At 43.3% G+C, this 24,554-nt stretch overlaps 1 long non-coding RNA gene across 2 annotated transcripts in view; it reads left to right on the top strand.

Moving 5' to 3' along the window:
- The window catches only part of Gm36667, a 63,903-nt gene that overhangs the window by 5,935 nt on the left and 33,414 nt on the right, over nt 1-24,554 (top strand). The window contains exons 2-3 of one of the 2 annotated variants that reach the window (XR_868576.1): nt 8,158-8,340; nt 10,168-10,186. This is a non-coding gene — a long non-coding RNA (predicted gene, 36667). The remainder of the gene's footprint in view (nt 1-8,157; nt 8,341-10,167; nt 10,187-24,554) is intronic. The other variant, XR_868575.2, reaches the window with a different exon arrangement.

Genomic DNA, 24,554 nt, shown 5'->3' with positions numbered 1-24,554 from the left:
TGATTCTGTAGCAGGATTTTTATGTCATATATCATACCTTCTTTATGGGGGTGGTGTGTGTGTGTGTGTGTGTGTGTGTGTGTGTGTGTGTGTGTGTGTGTGTGTGCGTGCGCGATCTTGCCTGTGAGGATACCTGTGAAAGTCAGAGGCTGACATAAGGGAGTCTTCAATCTCTCTCCACATTAGTTTTTTGAGACAGGGTCTCTCACTGAACCCCAATTGGCTAGAATTGTTGACTAATGCATCCCTGGGATCCTCCTATCTGTCTCCCAGCATTGGTGTGCACTCCCACATCTGGCCTTTTACATGGATGTTGAGATTTGAACTCAGGTTCTCTTTCTTACAAAATAAGCACTTTACCCAGCAAACCATCTTCCCAGCCCAGAACAACCCATTTTAAGCTTTAAAACAAAAGTGTTATTTTCCCAAGATATTGACGTTGTGATACGTGTGGGTGCTGAAAGAAATAAATTGAGTGGTGGAGCTACAGGCCTGTGCCACCATGCCTGACTACTAACTTTGTTCCTGTCTGTCTCCTATAAGCTAATTTCATATATATCAAGCCTTCACCCCTGAACTACAGACCCAACCAAAAGACTCTCACTAATGGTATAGGCAACAACTATCTTCACATTTACAATTGAACTGTAAAGCAATATCTTGGCTGATTTTCTTATGCTTTCATTGACAACTACAGATGGGGTAATTAAAAAAAATATGTGTGGGATTGGCGTCTAGGGTGTGTCGTCCTGTGGCACGATATGGCAAGACAGGAAGTGTGCTGCTTGCTCAGTATTCTGTTCTTCTTAGAAAAATGACTATGGCAATCATCAACTATATCATGAGACCATCTAATAAGCTCATCTAAGCCTAATCACCTTCTAAATGCCTTGTTTCCAATTGCCATCAATATGTAAAGGTAAAGGTTGTTTTGAACATGTATATTTTGGAGCACAGACTTAAACTCTAGAAGTGTTTTAGTTTGGGTTTTAGTGATGTGAAGGGACAACATGACCAAGGCAACTCTTATAAAGGAAACCATTCAATTGGGGCTGGTTTACAGTTTCAGAGGTTCAGCCCATTATCATCATAGTGGGAAGCAAGGCAGTGTGCAGGCAGACATAGTGCTGGAGGAGCCAAGAATTCTACATCTTGATCCAAAGGCAACCAGGAAGAGATTGTGTCACACTGGACAGACTTGAGCATATATATGAGACCTCAAAGCCCCACCTCCACAGTGACACACTTTTTATAACAAGGCCACACCTCCTCCAATAAGGCCACATCTACTATTAGTGCCACTTTCCATGGGGCTAAACATATTCAAACCACCACAAGCAGGAAATGATTGCTGCTATTATCTTGGATCACAATTAAGAGCAAAGATAATAACCCAACTGGTGGCGAAGATGAGACTCAGCCCCACATCATATCACACATTTAAACCAGTTTCTCCTACCAAAGCAGGATGGATGGAAGAACTTAGCATATTAAAATTTAAAGGGGGCTAGCAAGATGGCTCATCAGACAAAGGAGCTTGCTATCAAGCCTGAAGACTTGAGTTTATCCCTGGGACCCACATGGAGATGTAGGGAACTGAGTTTGGCCTCAGTTATCCTCTGTATTCCAAATGTATGAACACACATGTACATGTGTGAACACATGATAAATAAATGTAAAAACTATAGAAGGGTTGGGATGTGGATTATTTGGTAGACTATTTGCCCAGCATACATGAAGGCTGGGGTTAGATCCTAAGCACTGTACAATACCAGACATGATCGTGTTCAGCTGCAATCTCAGCAACCGGGAGTTGGAGCAGGAAGATCAGAAGTTCAAAGCTGTCTTCAGCTATATGATGAATCAGAGGCTAGCCTAGGTTACATGAGACCTTGTCTTAAAACAATAAGACAAACAAAACTAGAAGAAAACTCACACTTTGTTTATTTCTCCATATAAACCAAAGCAGTGGGTAGAAGATAGAATATTCTGTTGTAGGATTAAAATATATTCTACTATATCAGACCGATTTCCCAGATAGATATAGACATTTCATTTATTTCACATTTTGCTCCATTAAGAACGATACCATATGAACATTTTTGTGTAACACCTTCTCCACTTCTGCCCTCTTTATTTTTAAAGGTTATGTTTTCAGAACTATAATGTATGGATATGTTTATGCTTATTATCATGATTATGATTGCATGGTTTCCATGAGACAAGTGTCATAGCCCAGATTGGCCTCCAACTCATAGTTATCTTCCCATTCCAGCCATACGGGTACTAAGATTACAGGCACACATCATCATCTATAACTTGCTGTGTGTTTTAAACACCACTGATATTTCTGAAACAATTGAACAAGTGGCTAGCCATATTAAAAGAGATGCACCATTGCGCATTATTTTATGTTTTTACCACAACTTCCATTACTCTTGTACTTATGCAAATTTCATTGGCTAAAATATATAGCTTTACTCATTATTTCATTATTATTTTGTTTCTACTGCTCATGCGGCTCTATGCTGTTTCCAGAGTTTACTAAACTGTTTATGTGATTTATTTGCCCTGCAGAAGGTAATTAAATATTAAATATATTCATCACTTATTCTATTTCTTTTAATATTATTGTGGTGCTGGAGATGGAAACTAAGGAGATGGAACCCCTCTATCAAAGAGTCATATTCCCAGCCTCTCGCTAGAGAATCTTAATCATGCCATTTACCACTGAGCCATATCCCCAAATCCTCATGGGAACTCCAGGCAGGTGCTCTGGACATCTGAGTCCTACCCCAGGCTCTCACTGGGAGATTCCAGGTAGGTTCTCTACCACTGAGTCACTTCCCCAGGCTCTCACTGGAGGGGTAGAGTTAGGCACTCTACCATTGAGACACACCCCCAACCCCTCACTGGGGGCTTCTAGGCAGGGGCTCTACCATTGAGACACACCCCCAACCCCTCACTGGGGGATTCTAGGCAGGAGCTCTACCACTGAGCCACACCCCAGCCACTAGATGGGGGATTCTCAGCAGGTGCTCTACCATTGAGCTACACCCCAAGTCATTGTTATAAATTTTTTAGCAGTAGTTTTTCATGCCAAATTGAGACTGGGGTTAAAGAAGCTTTGATATGTAAGTAAACAGACTGGTGGAAAGCATGCCTGCACCTGTGAAAACAAACACAGTTCCTGCTGTTAGTTAAGCTCACCTGAGCCTCTGGATTTGATCTGTGTTTATCTGGGCTTCCTCCCTGGTGTCCTGGCCCTGCCCTCCACTTTCAAGCTGTGACAACTTCTGCTCTAAGTAGGATTAGGAGCATAAACAAATGATAATTGTCTTTCATCTCATCTTCACCTCTCCTCTCTCCCCACCCAGGTCTCTTCTGTCGCATTAAGTATCATAACACTCGCAGGATGGGTCTATGAACCATCTGCCTTGATGGAAAGAGAGCTGTTGAGGAGAAATCACCCGCAGATTAAAGGCTGTCTCTTCCTGTCACTTAGACAAGCACATCTTAGGCTTTGCTCTGCAATACACAGGAAGGGTTAGTTGACTGTCTGGTCCATCAGTTGCATGAAATTAGGGTTGTATTGTTGGACAAATTTCCCCCAAAGGACTAGCTGGAGCAAGCTTTATATGGATAGCTCAGTAGGATTAAACAAAACAACAACAAAACATATAGGGTGGTGGAAAAGAAGCTCACATAGACCTCATCACACCTAGGCTGAAAACTAAAGGCAGTGAAAAAAAGTTTTTATTCAAGGACTGAAGGAGTGGGTCAGCAGTTAAGAATACACAGTGCTCTTGCATTGGTCCTGAGTCCAATTTCCAGCACCCAGCCTGTCACAGCCACCTGTTGCTCTGTCTCTAGGCATTCCACTCTACTGTCTATGGGCATCTACACTAACATGCGTTTCTCTCTCTCACACATACACATCCTTTAAAAATATGATACAGTCTATTGAAAGTTTTTTTATTTAACACCTCTGCAAGCTCAGTGTATCGGTTATTTGTCTTGTTGCTGCAACCCTACAAAGCAACTTAAAGGAGCAACGGTTTGCTTTGCCTTGCAGTCCTTCATGGGGGAAGAGAGATATGGCAGCAAGAGACTGAGGTAGATGATCATGTTGTATCCATAGCCAGGAAGCAGAGATGATGCAGAGAGGACCCCAGCCCTTGAAATTGTACAGCCTACATTCAGAGTAAGGTCTTTCCACCCGAAATTAACTGTTTCTAGAAATTTCCTGACAACTGTCTGGAAGTTTGTCTCTTCTGTGACTCTTAATCCTATCAATTTGGCAATTGAGATTAAACATCACAGCCTCATAGTGAGACTCTTCTTGAAAAAGAAAAAAGAATCACGGATATATCTATACCGAGATGGAAAAAAAAATCATTCACGTTGACACAGACACAAGACCTCATTTTTGTGCTAGTCCTCTGCAAAGCCACAATGCATTCTGGAGACATTATCACTGTGGATATTGGTGTTGTCGATTAAGCGAGCCAGTAATTGCTATCCTTTAAAGATCATACGTCATTTAAAACAGCTTTTAAAAAATGATAGGGGGAAAGAGCCACATCCAATGGGAGCGAGGCCCTCATGGCAGTCCAAATTGAGAGTGATTTATGGTCATGCGTAGTCAATACTAGTGGGTTCACATCAATTTTATATCTAATTTAAAATTTTGAGCTCTCAATGTGCTCATTAAAGAGTATAATGGATTTACATATTTTAATTATGTTTTATGGATTGTGAACATAATGTAATTAAGAGACTTTTCAGGGGTGTGATTAATGAGCAGGGTGGCCAGACATATGGCGGGAGACACCACATCGAGTGGACTCGGGTGAGCAGAGTCCAGAGCCACAGATGACAGCCCTGACCACAGCGTTAGCATCACCATTCATAGTGATAGAATTGGACCCTAATGATGCTGTGTGGCAGGAATGAGTAACTCTGAAGAGTGGCCAAGTGCTAGAGTGGTCATGCATAGTTCAGGATCCCCGTTTCTCTGCCTGTCTACAGTCTCTCTATTCTGTTCCTCACACTCTCCTCAAAGCTCACTCCATAGCTTGCAGACACATTGACTGCGTTTTATTTGTTTATTTGTTTATTTGTTTGTTTGTTCTTGAGACAGAGTCTCATGTAGTCCAAGGTGACCCCAAACTTGCTATGTAGCTGAGAATGACTTCAGACTTGAAGAAAAAGAAGATTTATTTTATCATTGATTAATTATGTATACGTATGTGTGTCTGTGTGTGAATATGCTTCTGTAGGCTATCTCAAGAAAGCACCTGATATAGGTCCTTATCCTCCGCATGAGCTGCAAGTGCTCTTAGCCACCAAGCCACCTTTCTAGACCTGACCTTTAGCTTCTCATCCTCCTGCCTCCGTTTCCCAGGTACTGGGATTACAGGCATTGTGCCACCATTGACTGTTTTCTTTCTTTCTTTCCCCATTAATTCTTTCACAAATTCATCCATCCATCCATCCATCCATCCATCCATTCATTTTAAGGCAGGATGAATGAAGATTGAACATAGGCTCCTGTGTTAAGTAAGCAATCTATCACTGAGTTACATCTCCAGCCTTTGGGTTTTGTTTTGTTTTTGTTTTTGTTTTTGTTTTAGAATAAGTCTAGAGCCTATTGGACAGGAACTCAAGATCCTCTTGTATGAGCTACCATGCCCAGTAACTGCTGGTTTTTATAAATGAAGTGTGTTGGAAGAAGCCATGCCTATGTATTTACATACTGTCTGTGGTTGCTTTTGTGTTATGAGTCAAAGCTCTTTAAAGACACTAGGCATTGAGCCTGTGTTAGGCCATCTGTTCTACTCAATTTCATCTCAGCTGACTTCCTAGCTGTGCCTTTGGATAGGAGCTCAGAATCCCCATTTAAAGGGATAATAAATGTCTCATTTAAAGGGGGGATAGTGGTAAAAATCTATAGAAAGTGCTTGACCTACTGAGTCACCTACCCATCTCCAAACACCTAATCATCTATACAATGATCTCTGTGTGTCATCTGAATTTTTTTCCTGGAGATCACAAGCACAAAGAGGAGTCACAAGAAAGACCCCATTAATGAGCACACCTATTTGGTTTTAGTGCTGGGTCTAAACCCAAGGCTTAGGATCTCTAGGGTACCACTGAGCTATGCACCCAACCCTTAGTTATTTTGTGATAGGGTCTCACTATGTGTCCCAGACAGGCTCAAACTTTCTAGATAGTCTAGGTTGGCTTCAGACTCATGACTTACTTGTGTCAGTCTCCCAAGTGCTGGGGTCATAGGCATCCAACATTATGACCCAGATATCACTAATGTGTGTGTGTGTGCGTGTGTGTGTGTGTGTGTGCGTGCATTTTCATGTGTAAACAGGTGTGCATGTATGTGTTTGGAGGATTGCCTTGGATGTAGCTCTTCAGAGATTATTCATCTTATTTTGTGAACCAGGTTTTTCATTGGCATGGAACTCACCTGGGGCTGGCCTGTGAGTCCCCTGATCTACCTGTCTCTGTCGCCCCAGCTCTGGGATTTTTACCAAATACCACCCCATACCTGACTTTTTATATGGCTTCTAAGGATTAAAGTCAGATCTTTGTGTTTGCATAGTAAACACTTTACCAACTGAGCTATCTCTCCAGCGCTGCCCCTGTCCCCCAATCCCATTTTTAACACAAATTTGAGCCTTTGATTTTACTCAGGTACAGAATTATGCCTTAGAGTTTATTGAAGGAATTAAAAACAGCAAGACTTTTAATGATGATTTATGGATTAAAAACATCATGCACACAGCAGCAGAAGGTGAATACACAGGAAAGCTGTCGCCCTCTCTCTTCCCTTCCCTTCCTTCCCTTGCCTTCTTCCTTTTCCCTTTAGTGTCTTCTAAAGAGGAGACACAGATTCACAGCTGTTACCTCACTTTGTTTAGATATCGTTGCAATGTCCTCTTGTCTGCAGTAGGAGAAGGGCCTGGACATCCTGGGCCAACCACTCTCATTTCTTTATCCAAGTTCTTGTTCCCTACTGCTGTTCCTGTCCTCAGCCAATTAAGACCCTGCAGTGTCTCTTGGAGTTTTCTTCCCTAGATTTACTGTTGGCCTCGAGGGGGAGCCCAAGACTTCCTCATAGTGGCAGCTGGGCTCAAAGGCAGACAGAAAAACTGGAGCTCCTCACCCAGTGTTCTGGGTGAAAGGGTCAGATAATTCAAGAGATGAATGTCAGAGAGGAGGGTCAAATCTGGTTCTTTGAAGGCCTTTTCCTCAATTAAAGCATTACATTTTGATGGATGTGATGGAGGCCGAAGAATTGCTACAAGCTATGGGCCAATCCAGATGACATAGAGAGATCCTATCTCAGATAACCAACAAGCAAAATAAACAACAAACAACAAAACCAAACTGAATCAAAATAAAAGTCGTATAGAACATTACTCCTTGTGGCGATCGTTCCTCTCAGCATGTTTTGAGTGTGAGGCAGTAAAACCAACTTATGCTGTCTGTCATGGAAGTCCTCATGTAATCACCATTTCTCCTTTAGTAAGCTTGGTGACAGCCGTTGGACAATAAGCGGCCTAGTCCTGATGAAGTAGAAATGTAAGGGTTCTTTGGGAAGTCATTTGTATCATCAGATGGTGTTTTGCTGGGACAAACATGGGAAGGAACATTTTATGACATAGACACACGTGAAAGGATGTTTTGCTAATGAAAGCATGTAAAAGAATGAGTGGTGAACGATTCTTCATTAATGACATGTATGTATTGGTCTGCCTTACATTGTATGGTTGAGCTCCTTTTTGGGGACTCCATTGAGAGAAACGGACCAACAAACTTCTGGTGGTATGTTATGGCTTCTTGGACTTCTTGTATGTTTCTGCGGACTTGGGCTGATTGGCAGACTGATGTCAGCTGAGACAGACTCATGTGCTGAGGCAAGACTGATGGAGTGCACGTGATGTTTGGAAGAAGTATAAATAGAACTCAATGGCCAGTAATGGAGGCTGAACAAGGCTTGCTTATAGAGCTAGCAGTACAGCGCTTGTTGGTTTCCCAACTTTGCTGATCTTTACTTCATTGAGAGAGACACAGCACAGAGCTTCTCTTGACTTCCCTCCTGGTCCCCTCCTGTTGACTTGTGTTGATTTGGCTAAGGCCTGGCTGTTCTTGCTAGATCGTGACACCACTACTGCTATCCCAACACGATTGAACTGGACTGCTGGTGTGCCTGTGAAGTGTTTCAGAGTGGACTGAGCTGCTGTTGCTGACCTGTAACCTGAACTGCTGATTTCCTGACAATGCAGATGGCATTTCCTTCAAAGAACCATTTCTAAATAGGTCCGTTTCCCCCGATTCCTTTCTTTTCCACGACCTTTGGTGGGTGGTGGGCTAGAAGGGAGGTTAAAGCATTTAAGAAAAATCTTTAAAAGTAGACATTTGAAAAAAAATTAAAGTTACACCTGGGTGTTTGGAGAAGTTTTTCCAGACCCCACAGGGAATCATTCCCTACTCCTAAAAGTATTTTTGTCTTTCTCTGGGTTTGTCCTCAGGGTTGAGAAGGCATTGAGAGACAAATATAGAAATCTAAAACAAAACAAAACAAAACAAAACAAAACAAAAAACAAATGCCAGGAGGTACCCCTCCAGGCTCAGACTTTGTTCACTTTGGGCTACAATATCTTTTTGATACCTACAGTATGTGGCATGGTTTATCAGGTGGCTAGGTTGAACTTTCAGAATAGAGATTCCAAATAGAAATAAAAGGTTTGATAGCATAGCTCAGTGGAAGAACTCTTGCCTAGAATCTCCCAGGGAGGGGCTGGGGGCACTGCTCAGTGGTAGAGCACCTGCCTAGAATCTCCCAGTGAGGGGCTGGGGGCGTGGCTCAGTGGTAGAGCCCCTGCCTAGAATCCCCCAGGGAGGGGCTGGGGGGCGTGGCTCAGTGGTAGAGCCTCTGCTAGAATCCCCCAGTGAGGGGCTGGAGAAATGGTTCAGCAGTAGATTGCTTGCCTACCATGCACAAGTCCCTGAATTTGATCTCCAGCACTGCAACAACAACAACAACAACGACAACAACAACAACAACAACAACAAAATAAGCGAAGCATATTGGAAGATATTGACAGTAGGTAGAATGATGAAAGTGACAGAAGGCTGAAGGTGTAAGAGGAATGGATAAATGATTAGCATCAATATGGACAGTATAAAAAAGCTAGACCAAATGAAGCTCAAGAAGTAGGAAGACCAAACTACGGATACTTTGGTCCTTCTTAGAAGGAGGAACAAAATACCCATGGGAGGAGATACAGAGAAAAAGTGTGGAGCAGATACTGAAGGAAAGACCATCCAGAGACTTCCCTACCTGGGGATCCATCCCATATACAGTCACCAAACCCAGACACTATTGTAGATGCCAACAAGCGCTTGCTGACAGGAGCCTGATATAGCTGTCTCCTAAGAGGCTCTGCCAGTGCCTGACAAATACAGAGGTGGTTGTTCTCAGCCAACCATTGGACTGAGCACAGGGTCCCCAATGGAGGAGCTAAAGAAAGGACTGAAAGAGCTGAAGGAGCTTGCAGCCCCATAGGAGGAACAACAATATGAACCAACCAGTGTCCTCCAGAGCTCCCAGGGACTAAACCACCTACCAAAGAGTACACATGGAGGGACCCATGGCTCCAGCTTCATATAGAGCAGAGGATGACCTTGTTAGACATCAATGGGAGGAGAGGCTCTTGGTCCTGAGAAGGCTCTATGCCCCAGTGTGGGGGAACACCAGGGCAGTGAAAAGGGAGTGGTGGGTTGGTGAGCAGCAGGAGGGGGAATGGGATAGGGGTTTTCGGAGCAGAAACCAGGGAAGGAGATAACATTTGAAATGTAAATAAAGAAAATATCTAATAAGAAATTGCAAAAAAAAATGTAAGCTAGGTTCTTAGGGGAAAGAAAGAGGGCTTGGAAAGTTTGCTTTTGCTGTGTTTGCATTGATGGCTCCCACCCCCCACCCAAGTTACATCTCTGTGTGTAGACTTGAGTGCAGAAACCCTCAGAGGCCAGAAGAGGGAGTCAAAACTAGATCTAAGTGTTTGTGGAATGCATGATATAAGTGCTGGGAGCAGAAATGGCTCTTAAGTGCTCAATTAACTATCTGACCTGTTTTACTTACAGATGCCTGGAAAAGAGCTGGGTGAGTTCAAACCCTCAAGACCCTCCGAGGCAGTGGTTAGAAGCATAGATTTTAATTTATGAGAGTAAAGCAGAAGAGACAAGAAAGGACAACATAGGAAACAGCACACAGAAGGGGAGGAGCAAGAGGGCATATGGTAGGAGTGATGCTATGATTTTATATGGGCTGCTTCTCAAAAGCCTGGGTGTTGAAGGCTTAGCCCCAGCCTATGGTAGCATTGAGAAATAGTGGGAAGAAGTCAGGTCTGTGGGGTTGTTCTAGCTTCATCCAGTTGCTGTGATAAAACTCTGAAAACAACTTAGGGGTGGGAAGGGTTTATTTTGGCTTTCTGTTCATAACTTATCATTGAGGCAAGTCAAGCCAGGACCTCAAGCAGAAACCATAAGAAATGTTGCCTGCATACTCATGCTTCTCTAAGCTTCCATAGACAGCCTAGGACCATCCTCCTAGGGAATGGTGCTACCTACAGTGGTCTATGCCCTCCTACCTCAGTTCAAAATAAAGACAGTCTTCCACAGACATACCCATAGGCCAGTCTGTTCTAGACAACTCCTTAACTGAGGCTTTTTCTCTCAGATAACTTTGGGTTGTGCCAAGTTGACAATCAAGGCCAAGCAAGGCAGGAGGTGTGTGCTAGCTTTTTCCTGTCTCTGTCTTTGCATCCTGCCTGCTATGAGGCAAGTAACTGCATTTATTACATGCTCTTGTCATGTGTTCCTGCCTTAAAAGCAATAGAACCAACTAACCATGCAAACACCAAAGCTGGGAGCTAAAACATACCTTTTCCTCTCTAAGTTTTCTTGGATATTTTGTTCCAGAGACAGAGAGAGCAAGTTTTATTGAGATGCAATAGAAAGACAGAGAGGACATTAGTGGCTCAGGAAGATCATGTCTATGGGGAGGTAAAGACTACATAGTCATCCATTAAGAGATAAAGGTGAAATTTTGCACTTGTCTTAATCAGTGCTCTACTGCTGTGAAGAGACACTATGACCACAGCAATTCTTAAAAAGAAATTTAGCTGGAGATGTTTCAGAATTTTAGAGGTTTAGTCATGGTAGAGAGCCTGGTGGCAGGCAGGCAGACATGGAGCTAGCAAAGTAACTGAGAATTCTGCATCTGGATCTATAGGCAGCAGAAGAGAGAGCCACTTGGACTGGTTTGCATTTTTGAAACCCCAAGGCCCACCCCAAGTGACACTTCCTCCAACAAGGCCACATCTCCTTCAACAAGGCCACACCTTCTAATCCTTCTCAAGTGGTGCCATTCTCTGATGAACAAGTATTCAAATATATGAACCTCTGAGGAGCCAATTCTTATTCAAATCATCACAGTGCAATATAACACACACACACACACACACACACACACACACACACACACACACACACACACTCATATCCATGAGTGTGTAGATGTGAATGAATACATGTGAACTGGTTTGTGGAGGCCAACCTCAGGTGTCATTCCTCAGAGATAGGGTCTTTCATTGATCTGGGACTCATCAAGTAGGCTAAGCTGGTGGACCAGTGAGCTCCAAGGATCCTCCAGTCTCTATATTTCCCACACTGAGATTATAAATATATAACACCATATCCAACTGTTTTACATAGGTTTGGAGAATTGAATTTACATACTCAAGTTTACATAGCAAGCGTTTTGCCCCAGTCATGACTGGGAAATTTTGATGGAGTTGGTTTTCCTTATGCAGATCTGAACAAATGTTAACATCTAGCATGGTAGAATACTCAATGTGTATCTTCCTCTCTTCCCTGTCAACAAGAATATCTATGAACAAGGAAATATCTGGAATTTCAAGTACTTCCTCCTCCAGATTAATTATGAGTAGCAATGGCCTTCATTGACTAATAAGAAGTCAGAGTGGTGGGCAATACTGCTTCCTGACTTTTCTAAGCATCTGTGACTCTGCTCTCTTATGAGGGCCAGCACCATATTCTCTCTGAGTTTCAATTTCCTTATTTGTAAAACAGCCACAATAATCACATTAAGGGGATGTTTTTGGAGACTTCTATTCTGCACCATTAATTTTCCTGGAGCCTGGCATGGTTAGGCACTCAATAAATGTTAGCTCTCTCTTCCCCCACCCCCTACCAGCATTTGATTACCACGAATTTGATTACTTTGGCCTGAGCCAGCTCCCTTAACAAATGTTTCCACCTTAGATTAAAATTAATTCAAAGACAGGGACCAGCCACACATCCTGTACGGGACTAAGAAAATGGCATTAATTTTGTAAATTAATAAATATGCAAATGGAAGCTTTGTATGGAATCAGCTATATAAGCAGGAAGTAAATTGTGTTGTAAATTATTCACCACCATATGGAACAGATACCCTTGACTTAGCATGCAAGACAGAGAAAGCTGCCACAGACCCTGCTGTAATGGCTTCTGAGAGTGAATGACATATTGGTCCCAAGGTAAGCCCAGGGTTGTGGCCTCTGAGTCACAGGGCTGATTCTAGAGTGGCAGCAGAAGCCCCATGGTGAGCAGGTTGCTCTCCAGCCCCTGCCCTGCTGAGAACAACAGGAGTCAGAATGCCTTGAGGCTACCAGTGACTTGATCTCCTGTGAATTGTCCAATGGCTTTGGTCATGCTACTCAGACAGGTTGCAGGCTGAGAGGCCTCTCCAGGGATTCCGGCACCTGGGCTGGTGTTTAGCAGCAATACCAGCTTCAAGGCAGGTGTGACTGGCCTGGGGAGATATGAGTTACTGCTAGATTGATTCATCAATCATTAAAAAACAAATAGCCTGAGAACGGTGCAGGGGTTCCATATTGCACTAAATAGATGCGGGAGGGCTAAGCTTTCCTGTTAGGATCATTCAGTCTTAGCATCCAGAGGGTTTAAAAAAATAGATCTCTGAGCTCTCACCTCTGGAATTCTGATGCTGAATGGCCGATCAGGGACCTAAGTATCTATTTTCCAATATCTACCCTTTCCTTATAAGGTCCCAGTGGCAAGCCAAAGTAGAATTCCATCAAAGTTTAACCCGAGGGAACCAATGGGAAGATTGGGATTACTTACCGTGAGAGAAAATGGGCAGGAATATCAATGACCCCAAAGCACTGAGGTTCTTGTCACCCAGAATGGATGATGGCTACTCCATTGTCACATAGGTCATGTGCCCCTTTTTGGTTAAAAATCTCCCTAGCTTATGTACTCTAGTATCTCAAAGACCCAGAAGCCACGTGTGATAGGGCAGAATGGCATAGGAATGACTGAGAGGAGCAGCTGGAATCTTGGGGAGAGGTCTGTTGACCTTCCCTACCCCTTCCCTCTCTGAGAGCATGTCAATTGTGCACAGGTATGACCTTGATGGTCTGCACGGGGGAAGAGCTGGTCTTATGAGGATATCCACTGTCTTACTCAGAGGGTAGCATTCTATAACACTGAAAAGTACTCAGGTTTGGGGCATCCTGGCTGAGGAGACACTTTTCTTTTGGGTTCTGGTCTTTCATAGTCTTAACCAAGAAACCAAGTGTCTTAGTCACTCCTGTCGCTGCTGTGACATAGCAGGACAAAGTGACTTAAGGTGTTTTGTTTTTTGTTTTTTGGTCTTATGGTTTAAGGGGGGAGCCATTCTGTGATGGTGAGGAAGACATGGGATCTGTGTTGGAAACAGCCTAAATTCCAGAACCAGGTGTTCTCCTGTAGCCTGCAGCCTGCCTTCAGTGACTCAGCAGCCACAGTAATCACCAGATGTCAAATACAACTCATTTCCACTGTCTGCACAAGTTGCATACCCTATATAAAATCTTGTGCCTGCCTGCCTTCCTTCCTCCCTCCCTTCCTTCCTTCCTTCCTTCCTTCCTTCCTTCCTTCCTTCCTTCCTTCCTTCCTTCCTTCCTTCCTTCCTTCCCTCTTTCTGTCTGTCTCTGCCTCTCTCTCCTCTCTCAGAGGTGGCCTTTTGTGGCCCCCACCAACCCCTGCATGATTTCTATTGCATGGAGAGATCTTTGAGGCATTCCTTGGGCTTTGTTCTCCAAGGTACTACTGCACTGTGAAACCGTCACAAGCTGGCAGGAAAGGCATGGTGGCAGGAACAGGCTGGCTGGTCATTTTTTATCTGCATTCAGGAAGCCAAGTAGGAACAGGAAATGGGGCTGTGCTGTAACAGCTCAAGGCCTGCCTCCACCTCCTCCAAAAAGGCTCCAATTCCTGTGGGTTCTACAACTTTCTCAAACACTGTTAACAGTGAGCCTGTTGAGGGACATTTCACATTCCAACTAGACCATCAGACATGGTAGTGCACATCTTTCTAACAGCTGGAAAGTAGGAGGCAGGAAGTTCATGAGTTTGGGGCCATCTTGGACTCCATAGTGAGTGCCTGCAACCAATGCAAAGAAAGGATTCAGGTAGGAAGACATGGTTAGAATCCTGGACCAAATTATGGTTTTCACTTTTCATTGCCTATGAACGTGGTGACAGAGCAGGGAGTGAGTCCAAGAACTAAATGAAGAATGAAAACCAGCTCAGTTGATTGCGAAGGCTTCTGGTTGGGGGCACAGTTAAGGCCAGCTCAGAATAACACACACAGATTAGATACAAAGACAGAACAAGAAGACTTTCAAAGATGGAGGTTCCTCTTGTCCTAGGAAGTGGGATTTAGAGGTGACCTCGGGTTGAAAGGTCAAGGATCTGAACTGGGCCTGTTCTGGCATGACAGTTGTAAATGAACTTCTGGGGGCTGAGAGAACAGCTCACTCAGTAAAGTGCACAAGCAGGAGACCTGAGTTTGATTCTCAGAATCCACCTGAAAAGTGTTGGACATGGTGGCACACTTCTAATCTAACTGGGGAAATGGAGACAGGTAGATCACTAGGGTTCACTAGCTAGTCAACCTAGTTTACTAAATGAGTTCCAGACTAGTGATAGAACATCACTGCTTCTAGACAACTGTTCTACCACGGGCCACACCTCCAGCCCCTCATTGGGGGATTCTAGGCAGGGGCTCTACCACTGAGCCATGCCCCCAGCCCCTCCCTGGGGGATTCTAGGCAGGGGCTCTACCACTGAGCCATGCCCCCAGCCCCTCCCTGGGGGATTCTAGGCAGGGGCTCTACCACTGAGCCACGCCCCCAGCCCCTCACTGGGGGATTCTAGGCAGGTGCTCTGCCACTAAGATACCTCCCCAGCATTCTTTATTTTTGTATGTAATTCAAGTATCCTTGAAATGATGGTCTTACTACCTCAGCCTTCCTCGTAGCTAATATTACAAGAGCGAATGCAGAATCACAATTGGTGGTGACTAGTATTTTAATTAGGTAAATAATTGTGGCCCTAGGCCAAAGCTACCTTCATAGCATGTCCACTGATTTTAGCTGCTGCTTCTGTCCTCTGAAGTAAGGCTTGTTGTTCCACCTGCCATCTGTTCACTCATCCTTTCTAAAGCCCCTGATCCTGCCCCCTCCACCTCTCATTGCCAAGATAAACATCCCCATGGACTTATAGGAGCTGGCTGTGTTTGCCATCCCCGGAGATATCTCATTTTACAGCTGGGCAAACACCAGCATGCAAAGTTCACGTCTTAGCAAAGTCATGCCGTTACAGAAATGTCTAGGCAGCAGGTGGCAAAATGGTGCTGTTGTCAGAACCATATAGATAATCATGCCTTGCTGCTAATCATTTTCTTTCTAGTTCAAGTTCACGTTCACGGTTTATTATGTACAAGGAATGTCCACGTGCTTTAGCTCATTCTGTCTTGGCCATAGCCCTGTGCATTGCAATTTCATATGATAGTTCTGTGGTCACAGAGTTGGACAGAATGAAGCTGCTCCACTTTGAGGCCTGGTTTAGCTGTAGAGTACATTCTACTCTTTTCTCTTCCTAAAATGTCATTTTTATTTGCTTATTAAGTAGCAAGTCAAAACATGACATACCAAAATGAAGCAGACCCAGTGACTATACAGCTCAAGGAACTTTTTTATATTAGAGTTATCTTTTTGAATGGAAACTGTAGAATCTTGTATTGGATTTTATTTTTTACTATCATATATGGTTTATTTTCTTAAACACACACACACAAAAAGGAAAAAAAAAGAAAAATGAAAAAAGCCCATGACAGAGTCAGAACTAGAAAAACAATCAGGTTTATCTCCTTTTTTATAGCTCATTTCCTTGCTGTTTGGGTGAGAAAGTTGGGAAACTGAGAAGATTGAGAATCAGCTTCTGAAATATCAGTCTTCCTTCTCCCATCCTCAGCTTGTATACTTTCTCCGGCATCTTTGTTTTGGTTCTGTGTCTGTGATAAAACACTTGGACAAAGAGCAACTTAAGGGAGAAAGGATTTATTTCAGGTCACAAGTCCATGTTTGTAGTCTATCACTGCAAGCAAGGCAAGGCCGGAGCTTAAAACAGTGACTCACATCCATAATGGAGAGCAGAGCCGATACTCTCCCACATTTCAGGGCTCAAACCCAGGGAATATTACACCACCTACAGTGGGCTTAGAACTCAGGGAGCAGTTCGTGTAGGTCCTGGTGTCCCTATGGTAGAGAGCCTGGAACACTGATGTCAAAGGTTGGCTGGAACAACCTCCAGGAGAGAGAAAGAAACTCCTTTTTGTCCTCTCTCTGAGACTCCGGCTGATTGGACAGGACTCTCGTTGAAGGAGTATCTTCTCCATGCTGTCTACTGACTTTGGTGACTTCCTCTGGGGAAACCCTATCATAGACGGCACGACTGATGCTTCTCAACCTAGCTAAGTTGGCCAAATCATTGAAACTGCTCCTATGCCCTGTCTCTCTACACATGAGCTTCCTTCTCAATTCTTCCTGTCTGAAAAGGCCAGCCCTTGACCTTCACATTGTCTACATCATTCAAATATCTGACTTCTCTCTTCCCTCCCATTGTATGTCGCCGTGTGTGTATGTGTGTGTGTGTGTGTGTGTGTGTGTGTGTTTGTGTGTGTGTGTGTGTGTATTTTCCAGCCACAGAATATCTGACATCCTCTCCTATGCTCTTTTCATTCGAAATCCTGTGGCTCGGCCCACCTCCATTTTTCTTCTGACTCACTGCAAATTCTTCTTTTCCGATCGTTCTCCTTGAAGTCTTCTTAGGAAATTTAGTAAGGATCGCTTCTGTTGGCCACCTATGCATGAGACCCAGTCCTTGACCTCAAAGAACTTGTTCTTCTCCATGAAGGAGGAGCAGAGAAGGGAGCAGATAATTATGAACCTGGGAGTAGCTTGTGATGTGGGAGGGAGAAGGCATCAGCACTGAAGACAAGGAGGGAGTTTGCCAATGCTGCCATCTATTCTTAGCAAACAATGCCTGTGACCTTCTTAGAGGACAGATGCAATCATGTGTCCTAGTGTTTTATCTGCATTCTTTTCTTCTTTTTATGTGCAGTTGTGTGTTCATGTGTGTGTGTGTGTATGTGTGTGTGTGTGTGTGTGCACATACTTTTGGAGGCCAGAGATCTTCCTTGGGTCTTGTTCTTCAGGTAATAGTCACATTGTTTTAAATTTCATTTTATTTAATAATAATAATAATAATAATAATAAATTATTGTGTACCACAATACACATGTGGTGGTTCAAGGACAACTTTGTGGAGTCACTTCTGTCTTTCTATCTTTACAAGGGTTCCAGGGAGCAAATTCAGGTTGCTAGGGTTGTGTGCCAAATGCTTTTGTCCATAAAGTCTTCTTTTAAGAAGCAACTTTGGTGTCTTTTTGTTTTTTCTTTTGTTTGTTTGTTTGTTTGTTGGGCAATGTCTCTCACTGGCCTGGAGTTTGCTAATTAGGCTAAACTGGCCATCCAGGGAGTCCAAGACCCATCTTCATCTCCCCAGTATTGGGATTATGAGTATGCACCATGTGTGTGTGTGTGTGTGTGTGTGTGTGTGTGTGTGTGTGCACGCGCGCGTGCGCGTGCTCAAATGTATTTAGGTGCACGTGGAGGCCAGAAAAAGATGCCAGATCTCCTGAAATGGGAGTTATAGGTGGTTATGACCCACCTAACATTGGTACTAGGACTCAAGTCCACGTCATTAGGAGAGAAGCAGGTGCTCTTAAGTACCAAATCATCTCTTCTAAGAAACAATTTTTGTTCCCTAGGAGTTCATAGTTCGTGATCAATAATAGTCAACTCTTAAGTTCTCAGCAACAATTCCAAAGCCTTTGGATTGGGCACCACTATATATGGTCTAATAATTGCTTCTCTCATTGCCATGACAAACTGTATGCAAAATGAGTCTTAAAGGAGGATTTATTTTAGCTCAAACTTCTAGACCACAGCCCACCATGGCAGAGAAGGCATATACCAAGGTGAGCGAGGCATGGCGGTAGGAGTTTGTAGTGACAGGTTACATTTGGTGTACAGTCAGGAAGAAGAGAGAAATGAAGGCTGGTACTCTGCTCAGCTTTCCCTTTTCATTTAGACTAGGACCCCATACCATGAAAAGATGTCACCCGAATTTAGGGTGTGCCTTCCCATCTCAATGAACTTTTCATGTATACACCCAGTGACTTGACTCCTAGGTGACCCAAGATTTTATGAAGTTTATTAGTAATATCAACCATAACAAAGGCAGAAGACAGGATGGTTATTATAATTACGTAGCGTCTGTTGCCCACTGACCAGGTGAACCCATACCGCAGGTGTCATACAGTTTTGCTGGCGGGGGTGATGTTTGCTTATTGATGTATAAGACAGCTGATGTAGGTGTCACTCAGAGCCTGTAGAAGTTAGTAAGTAGCACAATACAAAAATAGGCCTTGGGTTTGGAGAGGTCTAGGACTTGGGGAGGAGGGTGTAGATAAACATTCCTTCAAGAGAAGTGACTGAGCACATCTCTCATAAAACAGTTTCTCTTATGATTTTTTTATAGCCTACATTTATTGTTTTCTTGCAAGTTCCTCTTTCTTCTTATAGATCCTAGTAGGGCAGTAAGCATGTCTAATGTTCTTGTTGTTTTGTTTTTGCATATATATATATATTTTTTTTTCTTTGCTTATTTGTGTGAGTCATGGTATATATGTGGAACTCGGGACAACTTGTATGTGTCAGTTTTCTCATATCGTTTGTGTCTTAGAGATCAAACTCGGGTCATTGGGATCGGCGGCAAGTACCTTTATCTGCTGAGCATCTCAGCCTCCCTCTTTAGGTTCTTAATAGCCACCTGTCTGTCAGACCCTAACATCCTTGTGATTATCAGGTAACACCTGCAGAATCTATTAAGTTAACAGGACTCGAGTTCCCACCAAACACAAGCTAAGGATGCGATAACATCTGATACTTCTAGCTGAGTTTCCCTTGTTTGCCGCAACCACCTTTTTGAGGTCCCTGCTGACGTTCTTGGTTGACTGGGTACTTGCATCCTTTCACTCTGTGACTGTAGCATTTTGTCTAACTGCTTCTGTGGTGGACTACGTCACTCCAGAAAGCCCAAAGAATCCTTACTCGCAGACTGTGATCACTCATACCTGGCTTAGGATAATTCATTCTTAAATTCCCTGGGACTACAGCTGTGGGTGGTCCAGGAAACACCTTTGAGTGTCATTGGCTTACAGTGTACTGTGAGCCCAGAAAAGAGAGCGAACATCACTGCATTGGAGCTCCCAAGGGACAGCATCCTAGGAGAAGCAGTATCTGCATTGGACACAAACTTAGACACAGACCCCAACTTATATTCCCCTCAATCATTTGCAAGTGAAGAAAGTAACATGTTGTAGATACAGGGCAACGTTCAGGGATGCTGTGGGTTCAGTAGGCAGGTTTAATTGGGCAGGGGAGCTCCACAGAGTAAGATCCAGCAAGAGAGGGGACTGGCAGGTGATCCTGCGTCCAGATGTGAAGCCACACTAAAGAATTCAGACTCGATCCTTTGGGTACCAGGCTTTTAATCAGGAGAGTAATGCAATTCCCTCTGCCTAATTGTGTTGTAATTGTTCATTCATTAGAGATAAAAAGGTATTAATCACAAAGGATGCCAAGAAACATCCGGGTAGAGAGAGAGCAATGTAAAATAATATTGACAACAGCCTATCAGCAGGCCCCGCCCCATGAATGTGGCTTTCACTTGCCCAGTGCCCTTGACTCCCATTGTTACAGTCCCTGCTCTTGGGACATTTTACACCAGAAAAACCTGAGGTTTAGGGAGGTGAGTACAGGGTCAAACTAAAGCCTAAAGATCTCATTCATGTCGTAAAATACCCCCTTCCTCTCTCCATCCTTCGCATTCTTCCTCCTTTCCCATTCTACCCTTTTCCTTCTTTCTTTTATGTTCTTTCACCATCTCCCTTCATTTTTTCTTCCTTCCTTCTCTCTTCCACCCCTTCCTCTCTTCCTTCCTTTTCCCTCCTCTTTTTCTCCACTCGGTTGTCCCTCTCTACGTTCCTTTCTGATTTTATTTTATTTTATTTTATTTTATTTTATTTTATTTTATTTTATTTTATTTTATTTTATTTTGAGACGAAGTATCACAAGATAGCTCAAGCTGGCCTGGAACTCAATGAACATGCATCATAGGTTGGCCTTAGACTCCTGATCCTCCTGCTTCAGCTTCCTGGGTACTAAGATTATAGGCCTTCACCACCAAGCTCAATTTAAACCTCCCTTTCCATTATAATATCTTGAGTTCTAGGACTGTTTATCTAAATCCCCCTTTCACCCCAAACTTGTTGTATGTAAAAGGGGGAGCACTCCTATCACATCTGAGGAAGTAGCATATAGCCCGTCTCCCTCACTCCTACAAATGCCAGCTCACAAAGGTATGATGCTGGCTGGAGACACCTTTCCTTAGTCTTCAGTTGTGGGAGTGTGATCACCAGGGGACCCATGGGATCTGTCACTGTCAAACCAGAAGGCTCTTTTTTTTGCTGCTGCTGTTGTTGTTGTTGCCTTTTTATCCATTCTTGCAAACTCAGGGCTTTTCAGATCTTTAAAGCTGATCGCAGATAGCACACCACAGATAGCTGACTTAAATCTCAGCGAGACGGGAAGCGAGGCGATGCAAGGTATCACGCATAAAATAAACCAGGCTGGCTCTTTTTCGGGGAGATAAAACATAACTCTCGGTAGGCACAGCGCCATGAAAGCCCTTGGAGAGAGAGGCGATCTTGTCAGGAATTGTATCTCATTTAGCACCATTGTTTCTCGGGCGCTGCCTTAGAATGAAAGTCATTCATCTTGCTTTTGTTTCCAGTTGCCTTTTATTTTTTCCCCCTGCACAGAGATTTCTCTTCCATTAGCAAGAAGTACTTTTTTTCCTTTCCTCTTGCCTCACGAATGGAACTTTCATCTTCCCTGTGTTTATGCCTGGCTCTCAGGGCCTCAGTTCAATGGTTTCTTTTTTCTTTTTGCCAAGTGGCAATTTAGATAATATGGAGAATGCTGCTGTGAAATGGATGAAAATATTCTAATGATTCCAGTCCTTGCAAATGTGTGTGTATGTGTGTGTGTGTGCGAGAGAGAGAGAGAGAGAGAGAGAGAGAGAGAGAGAGAGAAAATACTTATGAATGGCTATGTTTGTGTGAGAATATGTACATGTGTGTGCATGCGCGTGCGCATGTGTGTGTGTGTGCGTGTGTGTGTGTGTGTGTGCGTGTTACACACTCACACTGTACATTAGGGCTATAGACATCATCATCATCATTTACACATTCAGGAAATATTTTTGTTGAGATTATTTTTAAATTATGTGTATTTTTGTGTACCTATATGCATGTGAGTGCAGATGCCACAGAGGCTGGAAGAAGGCTTTGGAGCTGAAGTTACAGGCAGTTGAGTTGTGGGGTATAGGTGCTGAGAAACAAGCTCCAGTCTCCTGCAAGAACTTCATGCATTTTTAACTGTTGCGGTTCCTTAAGCCTAAGGAAATAATTTTTAGTGTGTACATATGGTGTGTGTGTGTGTGCATGTATGTATGTACATGTTTAGGCCAGAGGACAACCTCTGGTGTCATTTTTTGGGCACTGTCTACCTTGAAATTTTGAGACAGGTTCTTTTGCTATTCCAAGTAGTCAAGGCTGGCTGGCTAGTGAGCCCCAGAGACCCAGCTGTGTGTACTTCCTCAGTGTTGGGGTTACATGCATGCACCAATATGTCTGGTCTAGGAAATTATAATTGTGAGGCTCAGCACAGTGCTGCTGAGTATGTAAAACCAGCTGCTGGGCTCTTACTGCTGCAGGAGAGCAGAGCATGCGACTAAAGAGAAGGCAGTACAAAACGCCTTTAATTATGGCATGCAAGTTACTGAGCAAGATGAGAGATAAAAGATGCCCTGGGGCAAATATCCAGGCTCTGTTCTCTGTATTTGGAGAGAGAAAGGGATTCATAATGGAAATTCATAATTCATTATGAGTTTTATCAGAAGGCTTTCTGCAAAGACAGAGATGAAGTAGCTAATCACTTCTTGTCACCAGGTCCTGTTCTCTTTATTACAGGATCTCCTTTTGGCTTCAAGCACCTTTAGTAAAATATGAAAGCTATGGTTTTTGTGGCCATGGAACAGCTTTTTTAAAAAGTTGTACTGAGCCAGTGTTGTGCAGAAATTTTCTCTGAGGGGAAACACTTCATCCTGCATGGAGGCTAAGTCTTCAGAAATGAACAATGCACAAACCTCAGGAAGTCCCTGAAACTGACCAGATGAACATTAAAAAGCCTTCTTTTCCCCAAAGTTATATAGTGGTTAATACTACTGAGGAGAAGGAGACTAGCTGAGCTGTCTAGAAGAGGTCAACTGGCAGAGCTGCCTAGAAAACACTCACTCTAACCTGTTGAGCTGCATGAAAGTCATGCAATTACAGCCAATTACAGTCTTTATAGGTCATTACCTCAGCTAGGGTAGGCTTTCAGGGATGTAGCTGTCTTCCAGTCATCCCTCCTCCAGTAAATAATTCTGGTAAAACTCACTGGTTCAGTTACTCAGGTCTGTTGCCTGTACCTATCTGAGGTAATAGACATTTGTGTTGTGTCTCTCTAGAAAGTGACACACAACAACTGGGAACAGTAGCACAAGTGCATAGGTTCAGCACCGGAGACCTGGACAGGGACATTCCTGGGATTTTCTGGCCAGCCAGCATAGCTTACTTGGAGAGCTCCAAGCTAACCAGAGACCCTGTTTTAAAATAAAATAAAGTAAAACAAAATGAATGGTGACTGGGGCATGCTGTGGCTCGCAAGGGCATGTGCACACATGAACATGTAGTTTTATGCAACCAGCACACACATAAACATTCACACGCATACACATACCATGTGCTCACGTTTGGCAGGCTTTGTTTGTTTGTTTGGTTTGTTTTGTTTTTGTAAGTTAATTGATTGGATCTCAAGGGTAAACTTTGTAGGCGACATCACAATATGATGCTAAAAGGTCTGACATGTCTGGTCCTTGCTCCACCACTATGTTGTATCATGGGAGATGGCATCATGGAAGTCAGAGAGAGAAGACAATGAAGAGGGCATTCTTACTCTTTGATGTCAACATTCCCTAGAGCAGTGGTTCTCAACCTTCCCAATTCTGTGACCCTCTAATACAGTTCCTCATACTGTGGTGACCCCAAATCATAAAACTGTTCCTGTTGCTACTCCATAACTGTAATTTTGCTACTGTTATGAATTGTAATGTAAGTGTGTTTTCTGATGGTAATAGGCGACCCCTGTGAAAGGGTCACTTGAACCCCAAAGGTTTCATGACCACAGGTTGAGAACTGCTGCTCCCGAGTGTATCTACGTTCTTGGTGTCTTATTTAAAGAATTGAAAATAGGAGCTCACTCAGATTTGACAATACAAAGCAGCTTTTTTTCAGAGCAAAATGAGAGTGCAGATTAGAGAGGATAATTGTCAAAATTGTAAGTAGTCCACATGGCTGAGAGTATCTAAGGGTCTCCTTTATGGCTTGGGACATCCTTTGATGGAGTCTAAGGGAAGGAGGAGCTGGTTATAAAGAGTATGGCTGGGTGGTTCTCTATTTTGCTTGATAGGTATGGTCATGTAATTGTTCATGCTTTCTTTCCACAATGCACTTGATCTTAATCATAGACATGCCCAATTATGCATAGACATAAGAAGATAAATAAGCGATTTCTCCTAAAAGTTCATAGGAGGACACAATTTACTCTTGCTGCTTATGCATCCCAAACCAGTTTAAGCTGCATTAATTCTTCTTCGTACCTGATTGTGTCATGAATACAGTTGGCTAGAAACTGTCTGATTTTGATTCTTGCCATGGGTGGGGAAACATGTTCCATTGCTTAGAGGTGGGAGTGTGTGACGGTCAATGTGAATAGGTGGTCCAGGGGTTCTGTTGTTGCTATTTGCATTGTCTGGAGAGGGTTTTGTGTTGATAGCATATGCAGGTGGAGGTATTATTACAAGAGGGTATGAGTGTATAAACCAAA

The sequence above is a fragment of the Mus musculus genome, chromosome 5, assembly GCF_000001635.26.
Source record: "Mus musculus strain C57BL/6J chromosome 5, GRCm38.p6 C57BL/6J".
Taxonomy (NCBI): Eukaryota; Metazoa; Chordata; class Mammalia; order Rodentia; family Muridae; genus Mus; species Mus musculus.
This window is presented reverse-complemented; position numbering and strand designations above follow the sequence as displayed.